This window comes from Ischnura elegans, chromosome 2, assembly GCF_921293095.1.
Source record: "Ischnura elegans chromosome 2, ioIscEleg1.1, whole genome shotgun sequence".
NCBI classification, from domain to species: Eukaryota; Metazoa; Arthropoda; class Insecta; order Odonata; family Coenagrionidae; genus Ischnura; species Ischnura elegans.
This window is the reverse complement of record NC_060247.1, coordinates 143,204,363-143,220,980: the sequence shown is the minus strand read 5'-3', so window position 1 is coordinate 143,220,980 and position 16,618 is coordinate 143,204,363.

The window sequence follows — 16,618 nt, the reverse complement described above, 5'->3', positions numbered from 1 at the left end:
CGTATATTAGTTATTCTATATATCTTCATGCTCTCTCATGCATTAATTTTCAGTGTATTTTATAATATTTATAATTATTCGAGTAGAATTTAATTGACGATGTAAATCTTTGTGATATTTCAATGACGAGAGCTGGGTGGAAGAAATCAAAATGTCATCCCAATTCAGGCGTTTCATTGCTACGCCCGTATTACTGCCATTACACAATGGGACACTTACAATCATCTCAGAAAAGCATAATGCTATCATAATACTAATATTCAATGTATAAATCAATCAATAATTTTGTTGAACTATGTTTAACTTACCCACCAGCAAATTATGTCAAAAGGTAATGACTACATCGAACAGTAACTCCTGAATGGTATTCATGGGATATAACTTAGAAAAAATCCATCTCCTGCTACTTAATTAAAACTCGCTCTCCCAATAGAGTAATCACCCGGGGGAGAGGGCAGCAGCTCATCTTCACATGAGTGAAGGTAGAGACCACGGTGGTCAGTACAGAGACACTTAATTCACTTTAGGCGTGGTAACATTTACTTTAAAGGCTGTAGTATTGCGATGTGGAAGGCAAGGGGAAACCACCACATTATTATCCCGAGGAGTCGCCGCTACTGCACTTACTTCTATATCATGACATGATGGCATTCTTTCAGGTGAAATATTCCGGAGGTAAAATAGTCCTCCATTCAAAGAAAACGAAATTTCTTGGATTTTAATATTACGTAAATAATAAATTATCGATTCCTCCTACTGATTTAAAATTTAATATTTTTGGCTGGTAGCGACTTTCTTGATGCATTCTTCCAAAAGCGAGGAAATATTCGATTGATTGGAGTGAATTATCTTAAATACTCGCGAGAAGGTCCTGTGTTGACATCATGACACTTTTATCTTAAGTAAATTTGCATTATTATCCCAAGAATAAATAATTTTCTATAGCCCCCTCCGCGTTGGTAATGTTCACTAGGAAATAGTATGCTGAGCTGCAATTTCATGTTTTCCAAATTAAAAGTACTCTCTATTAATATAAAGGACTTTTTTTTAGCGGATGCCTGAATGAATAGAGTTTCAAGTTTCTATTATGATCCGCTTTAGTCAGTGAAAATCACGTATTTAGATAAAAATCGTACAATTCCATTTGAAATCAACAGCATTAGACTTCCATGACAAGCAGGGATAATACATAAAACTAAGCAGTGATTGCGACTTTGGTGAGAATAAAGAGTGAGGTGGAAACTACGTATCGTTTCCATTTGATTTCTGTCCAGACATCTGCACGAGAAACACTGATTCTTCGTACAAGTTGTGTACACCAAGGTAAGGTAACAAAGCCAGAGCAATAGCATTCATTTTAAATAAATTGCTACAGTCAGTACTTAGTGGAGGAGAACTCACACCAAATGAAATAGAACTTCATATATCGCCCAGATTTATTTTACATCGACCGCGGTTTCACCGACTTTAATGTAATATTCAATACGTATGTTTTTTTTTCGTTCGTCTCATATTTAGAGGATTTCTCCGCAACGTGATGGATTCATTCGATTTCGATCGACGAGGGGGAGGAAAACATGTTCACTCTCTGTCGCTCAATTTGCATCATGTTTTGCATTTCCACTCATTCCATTCGTCGATGCCTTGCAGTAAATGGAAGCCGACGCCACCTCAGAAGAAACCAGCACACGCTACACGCGATTGTAACTCTCAATTTTCATGCACCTCAGTGGGTTACACCTCATGACCAAGGTGCCAAGAGATTTTAGCGCAAGATGGAGATGAATATAGAAGGTATTGCTAGCGTATTCGAATTCAAATTTGAATATTTCCGAAAGTCCCATCAGAGATTCTTCGGGGGAACCAAGCAACTCCGCGAACGATCGAGGAATAAATGGAGGAAAGAGGGTGTCAGAAGAGGTCGTGAGCAAATATTTGAAGAGAGGCGTTGGGATGAACAATTTTCACTGCCATGTCAACAAATTATCACCAAAAGTAGATGAATACAACAACAATCCAGTGCAGTGAACAGGTGAAAGGGCATAGATTAAAATTCGCAAAGTCTACGAACAGATTTAATTACTTCTCAATTGAATACTAAAACTTATCAACATGTAACAAAGGTAGTTACTTGTTATTTAATTTTAAATTTAAAATGTATTTTTATAAACCATTTCCATAGCATAATGGAAAATTTAAGGTAGCAAAGTGGAGAAAATAAACGAAGATACCCGAGTGGGAATTATAACAATCCAGCTGTCACTAGATTGCCATTTTTGTGCTGAATGGACGCTTAAATTGTTTTTACGATATTTAAGTACTAAATCGTAGGGATCAAGAAACTAAAGGAAAAATTGCAATATGGAACATTAATCGTCTGCGATGGAAAAAACAAAAATAGCGAATTTCATTACGTACACCCAGGATTTTCGGATTGCCATCTGCGAGCTCTGCGTTAATCCATTCGCTTTTTTATGATTTCTAGCGCGGAAGAGAATAGCATCTGGATCATTGTTTATCATACACAGCAGTTGCTCCTCAGTCAGCGGTAAAATAAAACATAAGAATCGTCACTTCCTCCGTCAAACACCTATTTTTCAATTTAAATACGTCACAGATGATTAAGTCAAATAAATGGAAAACTCTGGATGGCATTCTTAATGCATTCATGAAGAGAGAAAATACACCTAGATGAGATTGTCTCTTACAGGGGACGCGAACCCGAACAGTTTATGAGAAAGTTGCACGCCAATATCGAGGATAAGAGCAAAGTGAACGCAAATAAATTGGCCATTTTGCAGCGTTCTTACAATCGAATGAAATCACACACAAATTGCTTTGGCCTCTGCTTATTTAAATGTCATGGGCCAATTCGGTCGTTTGAGTGATTCTTTGAGCCGTCCTTCCTTCCTTTGAGTGAGTCAAACGCGGATCGTCTGTCATTCCCAATGTCATTCATGACCGACAAGGTCAGAACCAATGTCAGTCTCTACCAATGTCGGTCAATGCCTACGTCTCAATATTCCCATTTGCATATCTTTTCTCGACAGAGCTAACTATATAATTAGCCATTTAATCCTATATTTTGAGAAACAATGATTTTCCATGACGTCAAATATTATCACTTATAATTTCATTCGCGATCGACTGTTTTCGAATGTGATTCACCTTTCGTTAATAGCGGAAAACCGACTTCGGTCGCGAGCGGCCGAAATAATGTTCTCATTCATCGGAGTGAATTCGACGAATCGCACGAAAGATGTCGATTCCGCGTGTCGGTCGCTCACGACCTTGCCCTTCACAACCATTCGCAAAGGAAACTGTGTTCTCGCCCAGTATCACTATCTTTCTAAATAGAGCGGATATCACTGAGCCTAAATTGAAGCTTCGGTGCGGATGGTTTCCATCTCGTATAGCATTGACAGTAACTTCGCAAAAATACTCTGCCTTACGCCGCGGCGTCACAATGGACAGAAGACGCATGGCCACTGCACTGCCCTCTGCCGCCGCCGCGCCGTTTTGTCGGCGGGGCCAATTCACTCGACGGAAATCCTGAGTCGGCGGCGGCGCACAGAACTAGTAGAGTCAAAGCAGATAAGCATCGCGAAGCGACGAAACTAACTTAGCAGTGCAGGAGTGCTGAGGGCATGAGGGACTCAAAGACGACGACTAGTCGCGTTGAACTCCCCAATGGGAAAGAGGATTTGGAGGCATTTCCACCCGCAGATCCGCAGTGGACTGAAACGCACAACAACTCTGTAACTTACATTCCGTGTCCAGCATGTGGATTTTTTTTTATTTGAATGAGGGATTGCTTAGCCAATTAAAAAAATCCATAAAAAATTTCGATTGACTTTAAAGCTAAATCACGGAATGAATCAAGTCAAGAGCAACAACACGTTAATAAGCATACCACGACCACAGTCAATTTTACACTTTATTTTGAAAGACCCCGTAGAAACACTGCCAGGGTAGTTTCAGACTTAACTAGAACGATCACAATCCCAGATAAAAGTTTGGATGGTCCAAAGGCCTTTATTGATCGATCTAAGTCTCTCGACAAGACATGCCGCCATTATCAATGTGAAATATCGCTAGGTTCGGGCGAGTTTCGGAGCATCGTAGAAGTTGATGCGGTGGTCCATGGTGAAGCTGTGCTCATCAATTCCTTATTTAAATCCATGGCGTGAGGGCATTCATGTCAGGCGGACGCATTTCTGCGATGATATTCATCTCGCCTCGAAAGTGCTCTTTGTTTCGGGGATCGAAATTCGCGACGGTTCTGTCAAATGGAACGGCCCTGACGCGGTGAACGCCCGAAGAAAACTTTCTGGAGCGCGTTCACTCCAGAAAAGCACCAAATGATATTTCATTTGTTTAGTATTTTCTTATTTCTAGCGCACTCTCCTATGCTTCAGCATCTCGGCTGTGATGAGTTCTACTCTTATGCTAGAACTTCTCAAATCGTTTTGATACCGCAAGAAAAAATAATTTTCACGAGAAATTATTTTAGTTCACCAGACCTATGCAATTGTGATAGAGTTTGAAAAATTACGAGACCAGCGTTATTTCTTTTTTTTTTATTCATCGCCATCATCTCGAGCTATTTTCGGCAGCAAAAAAGAAACAGCCTCAACCCTTACGCGGTGGACGATTCGAGAAAACTTCTTGAACCAACCGGTTTACCTGAGACGACGATATTCTACGTTTATTTCGTATTGCAAGTACTCAATTACTTGTTTTCTTCCTTTTAAACATCTCGGGCTCAATCAGAATCCGGGTACATATTTGATGTCTCTTATATTACTTGTACTGAGAACTGGTTCCAATTGTTTGAGAGCATTAGTCTTCTCCAAGGAAGTCCTCAATGAACGGGTAAATGAATAAAGGGCCACACACACATCGGATGGATTAAATTACTGTTCGATGGATAATTGGGGAATCGAAAGCACAGTGCGGACATTTATAGAGTCAAGCAAGAGAGCACGGCAAGTGGATGATTCCACGGGAGAAAGATCATTTGCCTTGACCGGGGTTCGAAGCCGGATCACCCGAATCCACGCGAGCCTGTCTCATGAATACCCGAGTCTTACTCTTCCAATCAGCGACCCCCGCAAAGGAAGGAAATGTACGATTATACGTAGGTATTATGGAAGTGTTAGGACGCTGAATCGGGAGAGCGCGATCGAGTTGGAAGCGACTCTTTCCTTCCCGTGGAATTCTCGCACTTCAATCAGTGTTTGTCTCATCCGAAGCTATTCAGTTGGTTCGTTCACTCACGGCACGGAGCGAGTGGCAGAAGAGGAATCCTGGCTTCCGCCAAGTGCAGAGACGCTTTAAGTGTTGGCCACGGGGCGCGCGGTTGCCAAGCCGCACCTCTGAGGTCGCTCCCTCCCGCACCCGACCAACTCCCTTCCACACACGAAACAAAAATATCGCATTCAGCAGTTAGCGCGATATGAATCACTTGAGCTGAGATGATTCTCATCCCAATGAAATCCGTTTGAGTGAGAACCTGCGCAAATTAAATGCCTACGGACACTCCGAGCCGCATCAATGGGACAGGAGGACTCGAGCCGTTGGCATTAGGATACTTCTTTGTTGATTTATGCTCGTGAGAAACACGAATTCCTATACCTTTCGGTTTGGCAAGCCATCACTCTTACATTATTGTCTCTGTTTTATCTCTAAAGTTGGTGAAGTTCTAAGAAGATGCTATGCGTGTCGCTCTGAAAGATAACTGATCCCTGTAGCTCGAGCTACTCAGTCTTGTGCGTAGCATGCGAGCGGAAGGATTAACTGGCCACAATTAATTATCGTGAGGTTTGCTGCTCTGTTATAACTTAACTATCTAACCAAAAATACACTTAACACTTGTTTTCGTGATATATTGGGAGCGCAGCGGGTTGATTCCAATAACGAGCGAATGCGTCTCTCGCCTTCCGTTCTTCATCTCGTGTGCAGGAACTGTTATCGAATAGATTGTATCTCTCAATTAGCCAAAGTTTTACACTCGTCACCGCACATTGCATTTTGGTGTTTTGTGAGTCACACACGAGATGGCATTTCCTCCGCTTCGTCTTTGTTTCGTTTCCCTTTCAACCGCATGCGCCAAATCCGACAATACCCCCACCCTCCCCCACTGGGAGTCGCACAAAAACCACCATCACAAGGGACTCATGAGTCTCGATGGTCCTGCGTTGAATGTTGCTGCGTGGAGTGGAGAAGTCGAGCGTCGGCCCGAGAAAGGGAAAATGCTGCGTGCGTTCGGTGGCGATGAAATTACAATTTATGCGCCATCGGCAACACGAAGGAAACTGCGACCGTAAGATGCTTACTCACCTTTTAAATGAGAAAACACTGGGAAAATGTCTCATGCAGCTTTTTTTGCACAAGTTTTTCTTAGAGTTAAAAGGAGTTGGAATTTAGAGTACCCTTTGAAAGCCTTTCCATCCGACTTGTGGTATTCGGAAAAGTAATCGTTAAATATAGGAAAATTTAGGAAAATTAGAATATAAGATGAATAATAAAAGCAGGAGGGCATTCCTTTTGGAAAATTTGGAATGGACAATAAGGCGTTTTAAATCTTCTCGCATTCTTGGTTTCAACCTCTTAAAAAGTATGAATAACACGTGTTAATACCGTCGTGCGATGCACCCATCGTTCACCGCGCATCGCCGGAGTCACCGTCACCCGATTGGCCCCTCCCCCATCGGCATCGCTCTCTCTCATTGGCTCACACGCATCCCCATCCGGCGCCATTCACAACAAGTATCGACAGAAAACATTGCAACAATGTAACTTATTCACTGACCCACGAATATTACAATAGAGGATCAGTCTCTAGTCTAAGGCCTCTAAACTTGCTGTCACCCACCGCGCACTTATAAGGGTTTACAGAAGTCGCTACCCGCGTCGCTGGCGGACAAAGTGATCCGAGTTTCACGGGGAAATAAGGTATAATTAGGTGTATTAATCGAAATTCATAAACATGATGTGATCTATCAGATTCATAACTTTTCAGTGCTATTCCTCGCAACTATAAACGTTATACTACAGTTATATAGTGAAAAGGTTAGAGAACTTAGTAATTCCACATAAGTAGGTATATATTGAATGGACGACCTTGGAACCGACGTGGTACGTCAGCATCAAAACATTCGTCATACATTTATGTGGAATCACAAATATTCCTTTACTTTTGTTCACTATGTTAAGTAGATTCCAAAAAGTCACGCCTGAAACAACTAATTATAGAGCAAAATATTGGAAAAAGTGGATCGCATTGCACCTACCACAGGCGCTGCGGGCATTTTTGAAAGCCAATTGAAATGCGAACGAAGAGGCAACAGTGGAAATCAGCCTTCTGTGGAATGGAATTGGGTTTCCTCTATGAAGTCCCACTGCGCTGACCATTACAAACCAAGCTTTCTTACTCACTCGTTGTGAATGCTCAAGTCGAGCATAAGCATAATGAATTTGCCATCAGAGTGAAGGCGCTTAATCTGGGAAATACCACTAACGTATGATCTGCTCACTCGGAAAACGCTCCGAAGTTTCGTATCAATGAGTTCATCGCTGCGACTCTATTCTCCGCAATCTGAGTTTTGCCGGTTTGGTGGTTGACGCAAGCGTGCAACGATGCGCTTGACAGCGGAATGAAACTTGGCCACTCCAGACGCTGGGTGGGGCCTTCTTCGAGTGCTGATTAACGTTCCCTTGAAGTGAAGGCGAGCAGGCGCAGCATATCCACGGCGAATGTGCGGTGCGAAGGTTGCTTCCCTCCACTCGCAAATGCCTATCACACGCTCATCAACGAAATGGTCAGGACCATTCTCAGAACGACTTCTTGGGCATCTTTTTCCGATTGGAGACACTGCATGCCGTTATTCACTGGGAATCGGGATGGCTTTCCTCGGAGAAACATACGCACAATTGATACAGTTCCAATTGGTAAAGTTCCAATGGTTCATTTCTTGAAAGTATTCATTGAAGGATAAAATTCGGATTGATGTTATGATATCATTTGAATATATTTTCCATTGCAGTCCCCGCTATGCAGTATTTTTATTTTGTCTTCTCTAACATTTTGTTATCGATAACTTCTAGGAAACGAGGCTAATAATTATTCATACGTGACTTTTTGACGAAACATATCTCCCAGAGTATGCCACATCGTTTCCATTCATCTTTACGTTGACTTAATCAATGATTTATCCCACACTCTGTCTTAAGTAGCCATTTTCTCACAGCATAATTCAAACTGTTTTCGTTCTGAGCACAGTTTCGAAATCTCATTCAGAGCGTGGCTGACTTTCCTTCAATCTTTAGTTCCCCAGACAGCAGTGCGCATGCGTGAGCATCGTGTATGCTCCTCCTTTGCTCTGCATTTGATCGCCTCCTTGCACACGTATCCGAAAGGGGTCTCCACCAAAGACCCGACTTCCCCATCCTCGAAGAAGACGTCTAGAAAGAGGACGAAACGTTCTCAAATTTGCTACCTTTTCTCGTTTCATCCCAACAAATGGAACGTACAATTGATTCTTTTTTCGTACCTCCATGCGTGCTTCTCCGTCCAATGATGGTTATTTGCGCTTCTGCTGAGCTGGAGTTACGATGCGATCCTCCCAATATCAGCCTGAACTACTTTAGCATGCTAGGCAACATACTAGAATTCACCCCATGAATTAATTATTCATGCATCTCCCGCAAGCAAAAAACCATCATTACAGAATTCTCTTAAGGTTCACATTAGACATATCAGAGGAGTGAACAGACGATGTGGAAGCAAAGAATAACATTTTTGATAAAAATGCGAACAGTTCCAATTTAGTTGCGCCTGACTCATGCAGCCGACTCAAGAGGACCCAATCTAAGTAAAAGAATAAATGATATTTCTCGGTGAGCAAACATTACGGTGGCAATGTGATTGCGGCTCATGAATGGATATTCCAGGGGAAACATCTAGAAAATTTTCTTCTCTGAGATCACGCTCTCTTAAGAAAATTCATAATTATTTTGATTCGCTACTAAAATGCAAGGGTTCTATGTCATAACCATAAACTTGATAATTACTCAAGAAATATTCTCGCTAATCGCGGGAGACCGTATTCACGGTAGTCCCCAGGTCGAAAAAGCCTTTTGTTATGATATGGGCCATACAGATGAAAATAATAAAACCTAGTACATTCCACACATTTTGTGAATATACCGAATACGCTTCAACTAATAACTGATTTCAGGCCTATTAGCGTTCCAAAAATAGTAATACTTCTCTAAAATTATAATTTAACAATTAATGCCATATTTATATTCTGTTTGGGAGAATATTTACTGAGTAATTATCACACTTTATCCAATCGGTACTATTTATTTCGTGGGAAAATAAGTGGTCGCCAATATTGAACGGCTGAAGGAAGTGCTCGAAGAGAAACCGTTCGGAGAGAGATGAGAAAGCGATTCGCAATGAGAAAGTCGACGTCGAGATAAGCTCGATTATCGAGGAGGCAAAGCGACGCACTTTCTACTCCACTCCCTTCTTCCTGTCTCGCGTGTGAAAGTGGGCCAAAACACAAGTCGTGAAACACCGATCAAATACATAACCACACACATTGTACTCAAATATTCCGCTATTATTTGGTCGCGATTGGTAAATTGTTTTCCAATTCAAATGATGGTGTTGAGGATAAGTGTAAAAGTGAAGTGCATAATACACCGCAATACAGCGGGCAGAGACCTCCAAAATTAGGATAGAGGAGCTCGGGAAATCAAAGACAATAACCAAGGAAATGGTGAAGATAAATCATATATTTTCTTCTCACATGGCATGCAATATCCATTAATGGAATTTTGTATGATTTTAATCGTAATTCAATGCTAAAAATAAATAGAGCTTCCGGAGGTGCGTAAACGTGGATTGAAGTAGTGTGGAAAAAGTGTAAAGTGTGGAGATTGTGACTCTTACTTGCCAAAGCATCGGTCAGAAAGTGGTCAAAATATTGATTTGAAGCTGTCTATCATTCATTTGGGATGTACAGGTGTACTCTGAATTTATTTACAATACTTGGAATTGTAAATACTCAAAATTAATAACAAATTATGAAATGGTTTTAAGATGTGTTCACCGTCTGTGCGTTGCTTTTGCTCAAAGCAATTATTACTTGCGCGGCAGCCTGGGACCCTGTGTCACGCGTTTTCATTCCCATTCCGACGGACGGACTGTGATTTATTTTTGTTTTATTTATTTTTATTTTTTCCTAAACCACCGAATACAGCTCACATTGGCCATTTTAGATCGGGGTATTCAACAAATTTTAACAAATTTCCCTGGATAGGGGAAACTACCCAGGCGGGACTCGAACCCACGACCTCTTGTTTAGCAGGCGAGGACTTTACCACGCCGCCACCGAGGCCGGCAATTTGCTGGCGTTGAGCACGTTCAAAATGACAGTCTAGCATGAAAAACAAGTGCGGTGGCGTTTTTAATTTGACGTGTGAAAATTACTAAGGAATGCCTTCTCTTCCACCATCTAAATTCAAACTCAATATATATATCATTGATTGCATTCTTTCCACAAATAATCATTATAGATTAACTATTCTAACTAAAAAAAGCAAATAGAGTGCATCAGGCATTCGCCATCATGAGAAATGCACCTCGTAATTGCATGAGCGGCGGAAATAAACCTTTTATAGGCATGAAGGCAAAAAATAAGTAAGCAATAATCATTCGCAAATTGGATTCCGTGGATAAGAATGCACGCAGTTACTACGGCAAAGGTTTGGATTTTCTAAATGCATTTTCAAAGAAAAAAATCAAGCTTTTCACGTCACTTGGAAATGTATCATGCATGATTTCACTTTCGTCGTTGGGAGAGAGAGAGAGAGAGAGAGAGAGAGAAAGACTGGAGGAATGATTCCGCCACTCGCCTCATTCCCCCACTTGACTAATTTCCGGACTCGTTGACTTGGGGGGGGGGGGGTTTGGGGATGGATAGAATTGCAAAACTTAAGAAGGGCTGAAAAATAGGGAGGAAACGGAAGAGGGGTGGAGTTAGGAGGGGGGCGTGGTCTCCAAAGACACGGGTCCAAATTCAATAGGACGCACTCAGGCCCATCGGAATTTCTTCACAAATATTATCCTTTCATCTTGAAATTAAAAAAATATAACATACATATTTGATAACAAATATCTGCTTATACCTATACAGTAAAAATGGGAGCGTTGACCAATATTTATTTATTGTAGATTGTAATGTATTTGTTGAAGTAAAGAGAGGCACTGGTATTTGTCCGTTTTCCGATCTATCGCTCACTTGTCGACCTATTCTCGGCGAACAATCGACTTCCTTGGCATTGACGCACATGAGTTGTTGGCGTCAAAAACGCATTACAATGGTGACGCTACTTTTCCGCAACTGCTCGCTGGTCTTTTGCACGGGATTCGCATGGTTTTCTGTCGCAACAGATTCCATCCATAAGTGTTTTTGGCTCTTTCCGGTCAAGCGAATGGACCAAAACTCTTATGACATCACCAACTAATTCAAAATTAGGCCACAAATTTGGAATTTTTCAATGATGCACTGATGAGGGATGACATCTTTTCTCTCCCTTGGATTGGATTCCCAATTATTTGGACGAATTGCGGGCGCGAGGCCACAAAAGACAACGCCACAATTTAAATACCGTATTATTGTTTGATGCGAAAGGTGAATGGAAATGGTGCTTAAAAGCAGCTATCCGCTCTACTCCTCCTCGTTGCATCCTTCATATTTATTATTGAAGCTTATTCTGCCGATTGCAATTCCCCAGTCATTGTTACGTGATCAGCATACTAAAAAAGAGATATATTTCCAATGAGTCAGATACGCGTGAAGACTTTTTTGTTGAAAAATCTTTTGAATTATGAATGATAAGTGACAGGAAAGAAATTTACTTCCTTCGGACTCCAACTAAAGATCTTTGGGTTCGTCGCTTCGCTCGCCTTTAGACTGCTCATGTAGCAATGACGGGGGCATTGCAATCGGAGGACTAAGCTCAAATAATTAATGGTGAGGATGGTAGCAATGGAGGAGTTAAAAGCGAATTACGATGGAATCATCATTTCTATGTATTTGACGTCGGTACCAAGCAAAATATATGACATCGAAAGGGTGAAGTCAGCCTTCGCAGTCTCCCCTCGTGATCACACTGCGTCTGAAAAATGACTATGGTATATCTTTAACATTGCGTTACATGCAAATGTTGACGAAGCTTAAATCTATGTACCGAGAGAATTTCAAGATGATGGAAAAGATTTTAGAGCGAGTGATTGAAAGAGGAGTGAGTTGATTATGGGGACAGATTGATTGAGGCGGCTGGAGGAGAAAAGCATCCGCACCCTAGAAAACCTTCTACCGACCCCTCAATCACTCATACGAATAAATCTATGGGGTAAAGGAGATGCGACAATAAGTCAACCAATTGACCCCCTCTACACCCCATGGGAAAATTGTCAGAACGCAGATTTTTTTATTTTTTATCCATCTATTCGTTCAAATTTTAATAATGAGATTAGTTTAAAATGACCAACGAAATGCTATGGCAGGGCTGCCATCATTAAAATGAAGGAGAATGAGTGCAGCACCACCCCCAGACAGTGGCAAGAAGTCGAACCTCCACCGCAGTGCAGTATGAACCCCGAAAAGGGAGATTGAGATCGGAAGTGGACGTGGACGTGATTTCCTCCTCGACCATCTCGTGCGTGTGAAAAGCGTCTAAACAGCAGTCCAATCCATTACAGCCCTCCAAACTAACCGTCCTTCCTCAGAATCTGCAATTATAGCCATCCATGTCCACGGTAACCACACCACCAATGTAATTAATAAAAAAAAGCATAATGCCAACGCAATTTGAAACTCAGTGTAATGTTTACTTGGCGAGAAGCAATTATTGGGGCTATTTTTTTACCAAACTTACGTTTTTTTCTTTGACTCTCAGGGGGAAGCATGGAATTCCGTGCAGGCCTTTCTTCTTTCGATTTTTGAAATAACACACAATTAAGATATTTCGTATATTATATTTGTATCATTGCATGGAAAGAGATATTTTCTTGTGAAAGTCGTGTTTGACTCTTTTTTTTCGCTCAGTATTTCTCTGCACTCTGTTTATTTCTGGTAATATTCAAACTCATCCATTTTCTTCCCATTTTAACAATAGAAATGAACCGTAGACACCAGGCGTGAATTTCTTATTCACTGCATTTAAAACATATACAAAAGCGATTTAATCGATTTCAAATATCATTCATTCCAGCTGTATTTTAATTTCAGGCTGAAACGCTATCTTTATAGCTGCTAAGATCTTTTTGATTCAAAGCTCTTAACTCGCGTCTATTGATCTCATACATCTTTTTCAAATGTTGCAACAATCAATCATTTCCCTCCGTAGATATTTATGATCAAGCGATGAACGTGCATGCATATGAATGCAATTTCATAGATTTTACTTGGTACTTACACTCGAGGTATTTTATGGAGATAACTGGAAATAACTAATTTGAATGTCGTTAGACGAATTTTCTCCTAATATTCAAATCAAACTTTCTCTCATTCAGTGTTTCCTCTGATTTCAGTTTAACTGACTGTATTATTTAAATTAGTTATGCGATTCTGGGAAATAATTTATCTGCATATAATTAGCGCTGAAGAACAAGAATGACTAATTTTCAAAAGCGTAGAGTGCTTAATATGCTTCCAGTATTCGGTGGGTAGCAAAGGCCTGGTTCACACAATAAGTAGGTAAGTTCAAACAAAAGCTACAGGAAGATACATTTCCAGAGGGATGACGATAAAATCAATTGAGATTTTGGCTCTAACGAAATAAAATCTCTAGAAGCACGAGTTTCGGAAAATAAATGGACCATAAAAGATATAATATTCTGTGTCGACGATTGAACATCCATAGTGACTATAAATATGATATTAAAATAATGGCTGATGAACCGGTAAAGGATCGAGAAGAGATATCGCTTGAGTTCTGTGCTGTACTTTTATTTTTTGGAGTAATAAACAATTATTATTATTATTAGTTTCCACCATAAAACGTAAGCTAGGTTCTTTTGGGTAAAATGCAAGTGACATTTGCAGAACCCTCATCGACAGGACGTAGAAATTCCCTTGCAAAATGGTCTCCTGTGCAGTTTGGAGTGGAGTAACGGAAACCCTGGGAAATGAAAGTAGAATAGGCGACAGGCGACCAATATTAGGATTAGTTGGAGGAAAAAGGAGAGGAAAGCAAACGAAAGGCTTGCAAGGAAAGAGAACTTTTGATAGAGACAGGCTGAGTGGCACGGAAGTGTTTGAACATTTGAGTGTTTGAGTTTGAGTATGCTAGGAAAATATCAGATACTTTGGAGAAATATTGCTTTTTAATTTTTGAGCATACGCTGTAAATGTGGTGCACAGATTCTTAAATACGTGTTTCTCAAATACGTGCTGACAGTTTTATGTGATCTCCTTGTGCTACAAAATTATACTTTCCATTTTTTAGAAGAATGTTTTAAGATGATTTTCATAATCACATGCTTACAATATGTCCTTCAAAATCAAAGATAAAATCCTTCAGGATAGAGCAATGGTTTCCTGGAAAGCTATTATATAACTTGGAGAACTAAAAGTTTTAATATTACTGGATTTACTAGATCCTTTTACCTTAGTAAATGAAATTCAAGCATATTTTTAGAAAAATTAGTCTTAGTTTTCAAGCTTGATGCAAGTCCTTTTCAGGTATGCTGCACAACTGTGAGTATATATGAATCATTATAATCACGCCCAATTCTATGGCTATAAAATTTTTTCATCATTTCAACACCCACACATTTCAGCACACGCTCAACAGCCCTAAATACATTAACAAATAATTTTCTCAACCCAACAGAAAAACTCAATTTCTAAGGGCAAAAACAATATGCCACCACTAAATGGCCAAAATTCGCTCCTTTTTTACGGTCAAGCAAACGTTTTTCAGGCATAGATAATTCAGCGTGGAGTAAGACCGCTCTCAATGGCGCCGTGGTGTGTCCTCGCCGCGGTCAACGATTGGCCCAGCGCCCAACTGCGCTTCAGCCTCTGAGCCATTCGCCAGCCTTGCACTGCCCTCGGACACTCGCATTTCCGGCACTTGCCACCAGATGGCCACCGCTGCCATGGCTCGCTGCACACATCAAATGCTGTGCCAAAGGAGTTCTTTTGTGCGAATCGCCTCGAGTCGTGTGGCCCCAAGGACTAAGAAGATTGGGCGAGCGTTGGCGCTATTGCTGGAGAAATAAACGTTATTACCATAAAAAAGAGCAAGCGACCGCCTCGTTGGGTTCATGTATCGTGATTACCTCCTACCCACTCACTGTGGAAGTCTGCAGGCTGGCCAACCCTAAGTTTTCCTATTGGGTGTTCACGACAGCAATAAGGAATAATGTTTTCAATAAATTTCATTGAAAGGGCGAGGATATACTAATTGTTAATGCATGACTATACGCGTTTCTTTGAAGTGAGGGCATATCTTCCGAATTGTGCAGGCCTATTGCAGTATTTGAATGTTGATGTATGTCAGACCTGCTGAATAAGTAATTCCATGTCATTATCTTGGTTTGTTGTGAGAAAGAAATACATGAGAGCCATTTAGTTATTTTTGGAATAATTGTTGATGGTGATTAAATCCGAGTATCGAGAATTTTGTGTCGTGTTTCCACTGTAAGCACCGAACTTCCGAACTTGAAGCCAGAAATCCCATTCAAATGCACGATTATTAATCACGTAAAAAAAACAATCCTAACGTGATCCAAATTATACATTTAATCTCTTGTCGACGATCATCTTCCGTGATAGTTATATCTGTCGTCGCTTCAGACACTGAGGGAACATATTAATGAGGATTAATAAGAAGATGAAGGATTCACAAAATTCATTTGAGTGGGAAGATACTGATCACATGAGATTAGAGGAAGAGATCGCATGGAAATCAGGATGGATATTTATTTTAAATTTGTTACGGAAGTAATTCTGTTCGTCAATATAAATTTCAAAATTATTATCACGTTGAAAATGATTTTTTGCTTGTTATCTATTTATCTAATTCATTATATTTACACTATTTTTGATTTCAAAGTCTTATAAAGTGGTAGTGGAAATAAACGCTAAAAGACTATTTTTCATTGTTAAACGTATAGAAGTCGTTCAAGAGCACTAACTGCAGTGATAATTAATTATTTCATATCAAATAGAACGTTAAGAGGTAGGAAACACAAAGAGTGCATCAGAAACAGAATTTATATCGTTTTAACGTCCGAACAACCGCTTTCCGAAAATAAAATATTTGAGTGCGGAATTCGGCCTCATCCCCTCCAATCCGTGGTACGCAATCACAACTGTCCGCCCTTCGTTAGCTCCTCCAATTCCCCACCTAACGTCCTCCTTGCGTCAGTAGCGACAGGAATGGAGGAGGCACAACACAACATGCATCACGGCATTTATTCGCTCAAATTATTGGCCCAAAAATATTTAATGTACCCATGAGCATATCATTCAGAATAATTACAATTGCATTCAATGAGCTCGAGCGAGTTATTAATGTGAAATAATCG